The sequence below is a fragment of the Salminus brasiliensis genome, chromosome 8, assembly GCF_030463535.1.
Source record: "Salminus brasiliensis chromosome 8, fSalBra1.hap2, whole genome shotgun sequence".
NCBI classification, from domain to species: Eukaryota; Metazoa; Chordata; class Actinopteri; order Characiformes; family Bryconidae; genus Salminus; species Salminus brasiliensis.
The window spans coordinates 27385970-27395673 of NC_132885.1; positions in this window are offsets into that span (position 1 = coordinate 27385970).

A 9704-nucleotide genomic window follows, 5' to 3' on the forward strand; every position below is an offset into this window, starting at 1 on the left:
CACATGCACATACACCTCATATACATATCCTACTGTATCAACTATACTGATAGCAGTGTTAAAACACATTTCACTGCTGTCACTCAAAATCCTTGACATGATGCGGATCTGTTCTTTACATTGTTTCTAAAGTGCATGAAGAGTGGACCAATTGAACTTTTCCAAAATAATGTGGATTATATTTTTCATAGTGACTTTTTATATGAACCTCATTCACTCAAAGTCACTCTTTTGGTTTTTGGTTGAACTGAGCTGCCTTTCTCAAAAGCTTGTTTCTTCGCCGAAATGATGAGTTTATGTTCTTCTCTTATTGTGAGAACCTATGGCTCCTGCACAGAACCAGATTTTTTTAATACTGGGAATGATATCACTCTTGCATACTTTCCTAGTCATAACAGTAACAAACACATCACTGTACTGTCTTTAACATTTACATGTTGGTAAATGCACCAGTGAAACTGGTCCAAACCCACATTATGAATTATTTTCAATGTACATTGAAAATTTGTTCCTTTGAAGACGTGTGTATGATAAAGAGGATAACAAGGTGAACAATTCTGTGGAACAAAATGTGGTTTTGGCTTTAAGTCAATAAGAAATTATGAACATATGAAGGGTATCTCATACTGTCAAAAAATTAACAAAATGACTGGCATCAATGAAAAGTGAAAAAACAATACATTTACAGAAAGTTTCTGCAGAGAAATATTACTTTACAGATTTTTCCTGAATTATTATGATTAAACACTTTCCATAAAGTGGCCAAACTAAACAATTCTGCAGTGAAACACCATCATGTAATAGATTTTTTCTAAATAATTGTGCTGAATCACCTTCAATAAACTGACAGTGCTAAACATTCTGCAGAAAATTGAATCTGTCCAACAGAGATAATTATATGGCAGCATGAGAGTCACACTCAGTAGCACAGAAAAAGGTAACCTGCTCTTACAGACCACAACACTGAGGCCAGGCAGTCATCCAGTGCATTAAACCTACAAGTTCACCTAAGGAAACGAAAGCACATTGAAGGTGAGTGTCAGTGACTGAAGGACACGCCCTGTACGTAAATTGATGGTGCCAGGAGCCAATGGGAAAGATGTACATGTTTGGTGCAGAACTTTTAGTGTGGTGAATTTTTTCTGATTGTAGTAATTCAAGTAAAAATTGTAAAATAACAGAAATAATAAACATTTCTGTAAATGTTCTGTAAATGATTTTCAATTACAAAGAAAAACTAAAATGGTTTAATTACATTATTGTAATTCTACATACATTTGATTGTCATTAAAAAGTACTGTAACATTGTATTTTATCTATAAAAATGTAAGAAATAAATGTAATTATTGACACAATACTTAAAACAGTTGGGTTGTTAATTTAAAGAGATTCCTTTACAAAGGTTTGTATATAATTAATAATATATTTGTAATAATGGATGAATAATTATATTTAATTATAATATTATATTTGCATATGATATAATAATAATCAGTGCAGGTTCCACTGTAGCACCTTTAGAACACCAGAACCTGGAAACAAGCAACAGAAAATTTTACAAAAAATTGTCTTCCAAAAGTGTCTTAAGGTGCTTTTAGGAAAATAATGATTTTCAAACAAACTTCCAACCATCAATTTCTGAAATTGGTCAAATTGCTAAGACAGTTTGACTTTTTATGCTAACTGTTATACTGGTAATGAAACCATGTGTATTCAGTATTTTTCACCCCACTGTATGTGATGATGTAGACAAGCAGTTTATCCTCTTCGAGTCCTGGCTAGATACCCAAAAAGTGGCATTTTATGGGTTGTTAGCATTCATTCTCTCCCTCCCTCCCTCCCTCTCTCTCTCTCTCTCTCTCTCTCTCTCTCTCTCTCTTTCTCTCTCTTTCTTTCTCTCTCTCTCAGGCTGCACGCTGGGTGGACTGTGTCGAGCTGTCAAACCCCGGCTGCGGCCTGCTCCTGCATGCTCGTGAGAGTGTGTGTGATGCTGTGTATGTGTGTGTGTGTGAGTGTGTGTATGTGTGTATGTGTGTATGTGTGGGGGCAGAGGTGTAACGGCTCGGGCGCATGTGTGCCCTACCGTCGCCGGCCCAGAAAGAGGACAGATTGGCTCTCCAGCTGTCCAACTGAAGCCCTGCAATACCCCTCACTGAGACCACCACATGCCTTGATATCACAAACACACACACACACACACACACACTCCCATAGATGCCACACACACATGTATATATACATATATATATATTTATATATTATATTTATATTTATATATATGTGTGTGTGTGTGTGTGTGTGTGTGTGTGTGTGTGTGTGTGCTTACAGTGGCATGCAAAAGTTTGGGCACAACTGCTCAAAAGTTCTGAATTGTAAATATAATAAAGTGCAGAGAACTGAACTTATTTCAGAACTGATCTCCTAAATGCCAAAACGTTAAGGATGAAACATTAATTTTAATCAAGATTAATGTATTTATTTTATTTTGTGCCATTTTTGAGTTCATAAAAGAGATTTGAGCACTCAGACAACTTTTACCAAGGTCCCAGGTCTTAATTAGCTTGTTTGGACTATGGTTCATCCACAATCATGCTTAGGAAAGCCAGGTGATGCAAAAGCTGTACAGAGTGCTTTTTACAACTCACACAAACTCACACACACACACACACATTTTAAACAATTGGATAATATTGATAAAAAAGTAGAAAGGTTCCTGAGTCAGTGGCTGCACAGATTATGCAGTTCCCAGCTGGTAGGAAGGATGTTGCTGGGTGTTTGCTGTTCTGTTCTGGGGTCGGTCGTTGATGTTCCGTTTACACAGGGAAGGGTCTCAGGCTGCGGCAGGTTTGAGAACCCATGCTTTAGGGGGATGAGAGCGACACCATGCTTTTGTTTTTGTTTCTGCTGCATCTGCTTCATTAGCTAAATGAGATCAACTATAGATGTGGGTCACACCTTATTTGTGTCTTACAAACAATGGCCTTGCAATGCCTTAAAGTGAGCATAAGCAATTCCTGCAGCTGATGGCCAACATGTGAAGTCTGCTGCTGACTGAGTGACACTGCAACACAGTTTAAAACTGTGTTCAATTTCATCACGCATTCACACATAGGCACATAATTAACCATGTTTTCACAGTCAGGTTACAACACTGTCAGCCCCTGTGGCCCACTGGTGCACATTACAATTCCCAGTATGGCCTCGTTAGCTGCTCTATCCTTTAGCTCCTCTACCAGCCTCCTAACCTGGGACCAGCTATTCTCAACACTGCCTGTTAGCTACACTATCACAGCATGGTCCCTCATTGGCCCCTGGTGGATTCTCTTGTCTCTGTGTGTGTGTGTATATGTGTGTGTGTGTGTGAGAGAGAGAGAGTAAGAGTGGGGAAGGGAGGAGAGGAGAAAAGACAGAAAATATATGTGTGTGCGTGCATGTGTGTGTGTAAGTGTGTGTGTCTGTGTGCGTTGTGCATTTTCACAACCAACTTGAAATATGAGCAACATAATGGTTCACATTAAATATCTTTGTTTTAGTTTAATCTTGAGGTTACTGGGTTATTAAGGTAAAGGTTTGGCTTAAACCTGTACAGCCGTAACATTAGAACCACAGACAGGTGGTTAATGTGAATAACATTGATTATCAGGAATGTACATATTAGGCAGCAAGTGAACAGTCAGGCAAGCGTAAAGATATGGGGGACTCTGACATAAGCCAAATTGTAATGGCTAGACAAGTGGGTCAGAACATCTCCAAAACATCAGATGTAATGGGGTGTGCAGGGTCATAGGTGCCCAAGGCTCATTAATGTGATGCATGTAGGTCACACCTCACATTTTACAGGACTTTAAGGATCTGCTGCTAATGTCTGGATTGCAAATATTACAGAAAGCCTTTAGAGGTCTTGTGAAGTATAGTTTGAGACATATATTATTATTACACATGGGTACCCTGTGTACATATGTGGCCCAGAGGAGTGTGAGGCAGCCTTTAGGGGCGGAGGGGGCCAGGCTGTGTGTGTCTGTGGACAGGCTGTTCCTCAGTTGTGACAGCAAGCAATGCCTTATGATCACAATTAGACAGAGAGAGACGGATAGGGACCCTTGGGGGGTATTAGAAGTTACATTGAAATATACTGTACAGAAGGCACAATGTAAAGCAAAGAGACAAGATAAAGGCAAAAAAAGATAGAGATAGAGAGTGAGAAAGAAAGGAGCACACAGAGAGTGTCCGTATATGAGAGAGAAGTAGCCAGGTGTTGAGAAAAGCAGGACACAATTAACAAACACTGTGGAAGTATCTCTAATGAGAACGGTCAGATCCCAAGGGAGAGACAGAGAGAGGGCAGAGGATAAGAAAAGATAGAAGGAGAGGTGCGGCCTGTGGCTCATTAGAGGTCTGGGTAGGTCAACAAAACATAGTCTTTCATAATCAAAAAGAATTTAACCCTTTAAACTCTAATGACCTGTGTGCGTTTCCACACTTTCATGCTTTACTAACTATATAGGCTACATATTAGTTAAACCATGGTCTAACAGTACTATTATATTATTAGTAGGGTGTGTAACACCATCACCCTCCATGTAGCTAGAGTTTGGCTTTCCTACACTACACTCTCTTACCTCTGTAACACCATCACACTGCAAGACTCCTAACACTACACTCTCTTACCTCTGTAACACCATCACACTGCAAGACTCCTAACACTATACTCTCCTACCTCTGTAACACCATCACACTGCAAGACTCCTAACACTACACTCTCCTACCTCTGTAACACCATTACACTGCAAGACTCCTAACACTATACTCTCCTACCTCTGTAACACCATCACACTGCAATACTCCTAACACTACACTCTCTTACCTCTGTAACACCATCACACTGCAAGACTCCTAACACTACACTCTCTTACCTCTGTAACACCATCACGCTGCAAGACTCCTAACACTACACTCTCTTACCTCTGTAACACCATCACACTGCAAGACTCCTAACACTACGCTCTCCTGCCTCTGTAACACCATTACACTGCAAGACTCCTAACACTACACTCTCTTACCTCTGTAACACCATTACGCTGCAAGACTCCTAACACTACACTCTCCTGCCTCTGTAACACCATTACACTGCAAGACTCCTAACACTACACTCTCCTGCCTCTGTAACATCATTACACTGCAATACTCCTAACACTATACTCTCCTACCTCTGTAACACCATCACACTGCAATACTCCTAACACTACAGTCTCTTACCTCTGTAACACCATCACACTGCAAGACTCCTAACACTACACTCTCTTACCTCTGTAACACCATCACACTGCAAGACTCCTAACACTACACTCTCCTACCTCTGTAACACCATCACACTGCAAGACTCCTAACACTACACTCTCCTGCCTCTGTAACACCATTACACTGCAAGACTCCTAACACTACACTCTCTTACCTCTGTAACACCATTACGCTGCAAGACTCCTAACACTACACTCTCCTCTGTAACACCATTACACTGCAAGACTCCTATCACTACACTATCCTGCCTCTGTAACATCATTACACTGCAAGACTCCTATCACTACACTCTCTTACCTCTGTAACACCATTACACTGCAAGACTCCTATCACTACACTATCCTGCCTCTGTAACATCATTACATTGCAAGACTCCTATCACTACACTATCCTGCCTCTGTAACATCATTACATTGCAAGACTCCTATCACTACACTATCCTGCCTCTGTAACATCATTACACTGCAAGACTCCTAACACTAGTCTCCTGCCTCTGTAACACCATCACACTGCAAGACTCCTAACACTACACTCTCCTACCTCTGTAACACCATCACACTGCAAGACTCCTAACACTACACTCTCCTACCTCTGTAACACCATCACACTGCAATACTCCTAACACTACACTCTCTTACCTCTGTTACACCATCACCCTCCATGTAGCTAGAGTTTGGCTTTCCTACACTACACCCTCCTGCCTCTGTAACATCATTACACTGCAAGACTCCTAACACTACTCTCCTGCCTCTGTAACACCATCACACTGCAAGACTCCTAACACTACACTCTCTTACCTCTGTAACACCATTACACTGCAAGACTCCTATCACTACACTATCCTGCCTCTGTAACATCATTACATTGCAAGACTCCTATCACTACACTATCCTGCCTCTGTAACATCATTACACTGCAAGACTCCTAACACTAGTCTCCTGCCTCTGTAACACCATCACACTGCAAGACTCCTAACACTACACTCTCCTACCTCTGTAACACCATCACACTGCAAGACTCCTAACACTACACTCTCCTACCTCTGTAACACCATCACACTGCAATACTCCTAACACTACACTCTCCTACCTCTGTAACACCATCACCCTCCATGTAGCTAGAGTTTGGCTTTCCTACACTACACCCTCCTGCCTCTGTAACATCATTACACTGCAAGACTCCTAACACTACTCTCCTGCCTCTGTAACACCATCACACTGCAAGACTCCTAACACTACACTCTCTTACCTCTGTAACACCATTACACTGCAAGACTCCTATCACTACACTATCCTGCCTCTGTAACATCATTACACTGCAAGACTCCTAACACTACACTCTCTTACCTCTGTTACACCATCACCCTCCATGTAGCTAGAGTTTGGCTTTCCTACACTACACCCTCCTGCCTCTGTAACATCATTACACTGCAAGACTCCTAACACTACTCTCCTGCCTCTGTAACACCATCACACTGCAAGACTCCTAACACTACACTCTCTTACCTCTGTAACACCATTACACTGCAAGACTCCTATCACTACACTATCCTGCCTCTGTAACATCATTACACTGCAAGACTCCTATCACTACACTATCCTGCCTCTGTAACATCATTACACTGCAAGACTCCTAACACTAGTCTCCTGCCTCTGTAACACCATCACACTGCAAGACTCCTAACACTACACTCTCTTACCTCTGTAACACCATTACACTGCAAGACTCCTAACACTACACTCTCCTGCCTTTGTAACACCATCACACTGCAATACTCCTAACACTACACTCTCCTGCCTCTGTAACACCATCACACTGCAAGACTCCTAACATTACACTCTCCTGCCTCTGTAACACCATCACACTGCAAGACTCCTAACACTACACTCTCCTGCCTCTGTAACACCATCACACTGTAAGACTCCTAACACTACACTCTCCTGCCTCTGTAACATCATTACACTGCAATACTCCTAACACTACACTCTCCTCTGTAACACCATTACACTGCAAGACTCCTAACACTACACTCTCCTGCCTTTGTAACACCATCACACTGTAAGACTCCTAACACTACACTCTCCTGTCTCTGTAACACCATCACACTGCAAGACTCCTAACACTACACTCTCCTACCTCTGTAACACCATCACACTGCAATACTCCTAACACTACACTCTCTTACCTCTGTAACACCATTACACTGCAAGACTCCTAACACTACTCTCCTGCCTCTGTAACACCATCACACTGTAAGACTCCTAACACTACACTCTCCTGCCTCTGTAACGCCATTACACTGCTAGACTCCTAAGATTACTTTACTTCCGGACAAAAACGCCTTAATATTAATATCTAAACTATAATTATTAATAATACTAAAGCCTGCAGTTTAACTTGTAAATATTGCTGGAAATACCAAAAGCAAGTCATATGAAATTATTAATATCTCACTACCCCCCCCCCCCAAAAAAAAACCCAAAACAAATAAAGAGCAGAAATATATGAGAGAATCTACACAGCCCTCAAACTATGCTAGTAAATGGGGTCTGTACCCACAATGCACCATGTTTGCAGCCCTCTTCCCATGACCTACTTCCCTCGCCGCGCGCCGCATTGTTGTGTGTGTGTGTGTGTCTTTTTGCCTGGCTGAATGTGCAGGCCTCCTGCTTTTCAGGGCTCCAAACAAGCAGCTAAACAACAGTATCAACAGAGATACTCTGTTTGTGTGTCTGTGGGGTGTTTGTGCGTGTGTGTGTGTAGCAGCATGGTGCCCGCACACTGCCGCCATTGTGACCGCTCACATGCCGTATTGTTGCCGCACGACATCATCGCCTCACAGCAGCTGTTGCCGACGGAGACGGGCGTGACCGGATTGGGCTTGCCCTTCACTCTGTGCATGTGTGTGTGTGTGGTGCCTCTTTTAGATGCTGTCTGGTTTTGTTGGGGGGTATAAATGGTACAACGTTCTGATTCAGTCAGAATTCAATAGGCAACAGTGCAATGATTATGTTGCCCTTTCTCTCAAACACGACTGTCCACAAGTCCAGATCTTAAACTACGGAGAAAATTGCTTGCATGCCTAATTATTGTATATTACAATATCACACCACAGTTAGTTCAGACCTCACAATGTGATTGCCATTTGATGTTTAAGGCAGAACATGGCTAAACTTCACAAAAGAGGGTGAGGAGAAGGTGTAAAGTGCACTGCATAAAATCATGCAGATCTAGGCCAGCAGCTTCAGGTAATATTCATATTAACATAATAAAAATATGAGCTTAGTGATTTTCAGAATGATGTAAGTGTTGGTGCCAGACGTGCTGGTTTAAGTATGTCTAGAACTGCTAATCTTGGGATTTTCAGCACAACAGTCTAAAGAGTTGATTCAGAACGGTGCGATAAAGAAAACACCAATGTGTGGCATCAATGCCTTGTTGATGAAAGAGGTCAATGAAGAATAGTTGGAGTTGACAGAAAGGCTACAGTAACTCAGAGAATCACTCTGTACAGCAGGGCCACAGCAGCAGAAGACAAAGAAGAAGATCAGGTTCACGTCACTTCTGTCAGCCAGGAACAGAAAGCTGAGGCTGCAGTGGGCGCAGGCTCACCGAAACTGGACAGTTGAAAACTGCTTGGATTACTCTGGATTTCTGCTGAGGCTCACAGATGGTAGGGTGAAAAATTGGAGCAGCACAATGAATCCATGGGCCCAACCTGCCTTGTGTCGACAGTCCAGACCAGTCCAGGCTGGTGGAGGAGGTGTAATGGTGTCAGAAATGTTGGCTTGGCACACTGTGAGCCCATTGATGCCAGTCAATCACAGCCTATTTAAGTATTGTTGCTGATGCCATGTGCATCCCTTCTGATGCTGACTTAAAATGAGAGTGCTTTCAAGGAAGAAGTTCAAAAGTGTAGTGAAACTAAAGGACATTTTATCCATCTCCTCCAATGAGGCTGATGTCATTTTTTTAATACTGGAGTGTGCCTTTTTCAACAGCACCGTATTATTTAGACATGTATATACTAAGAATAAAAATATTGTTAATAAGGGTCAACCATGACTCTGTTTACATCTGCTCTCTTCGTGTGACTAGTATCTGAATTGTATCCTGATAAGATTTTAGCCACATGCATTTGCACTTGGTAGTCAAATGCATCTCTCTGTTAGTCAGACTGAAATCTGATCATTGTGTGGGACAGAATATGCAAATTCACTTGATGCTTGGCAATTATTACAGATGTTTTGGTCGCACTGGGAAGAGTTTTGGTTGTTGAATGCTGCTTGGAGTGTCTCAGACCTTGGCCTTCTCCAGTCATAATCCTGATACAGGAGCTATTCAGAATTATTGAATTACAGTGCTTGCAAAGCACTAGGCTTCTTATTCTTTTTTCTATTGTTCCA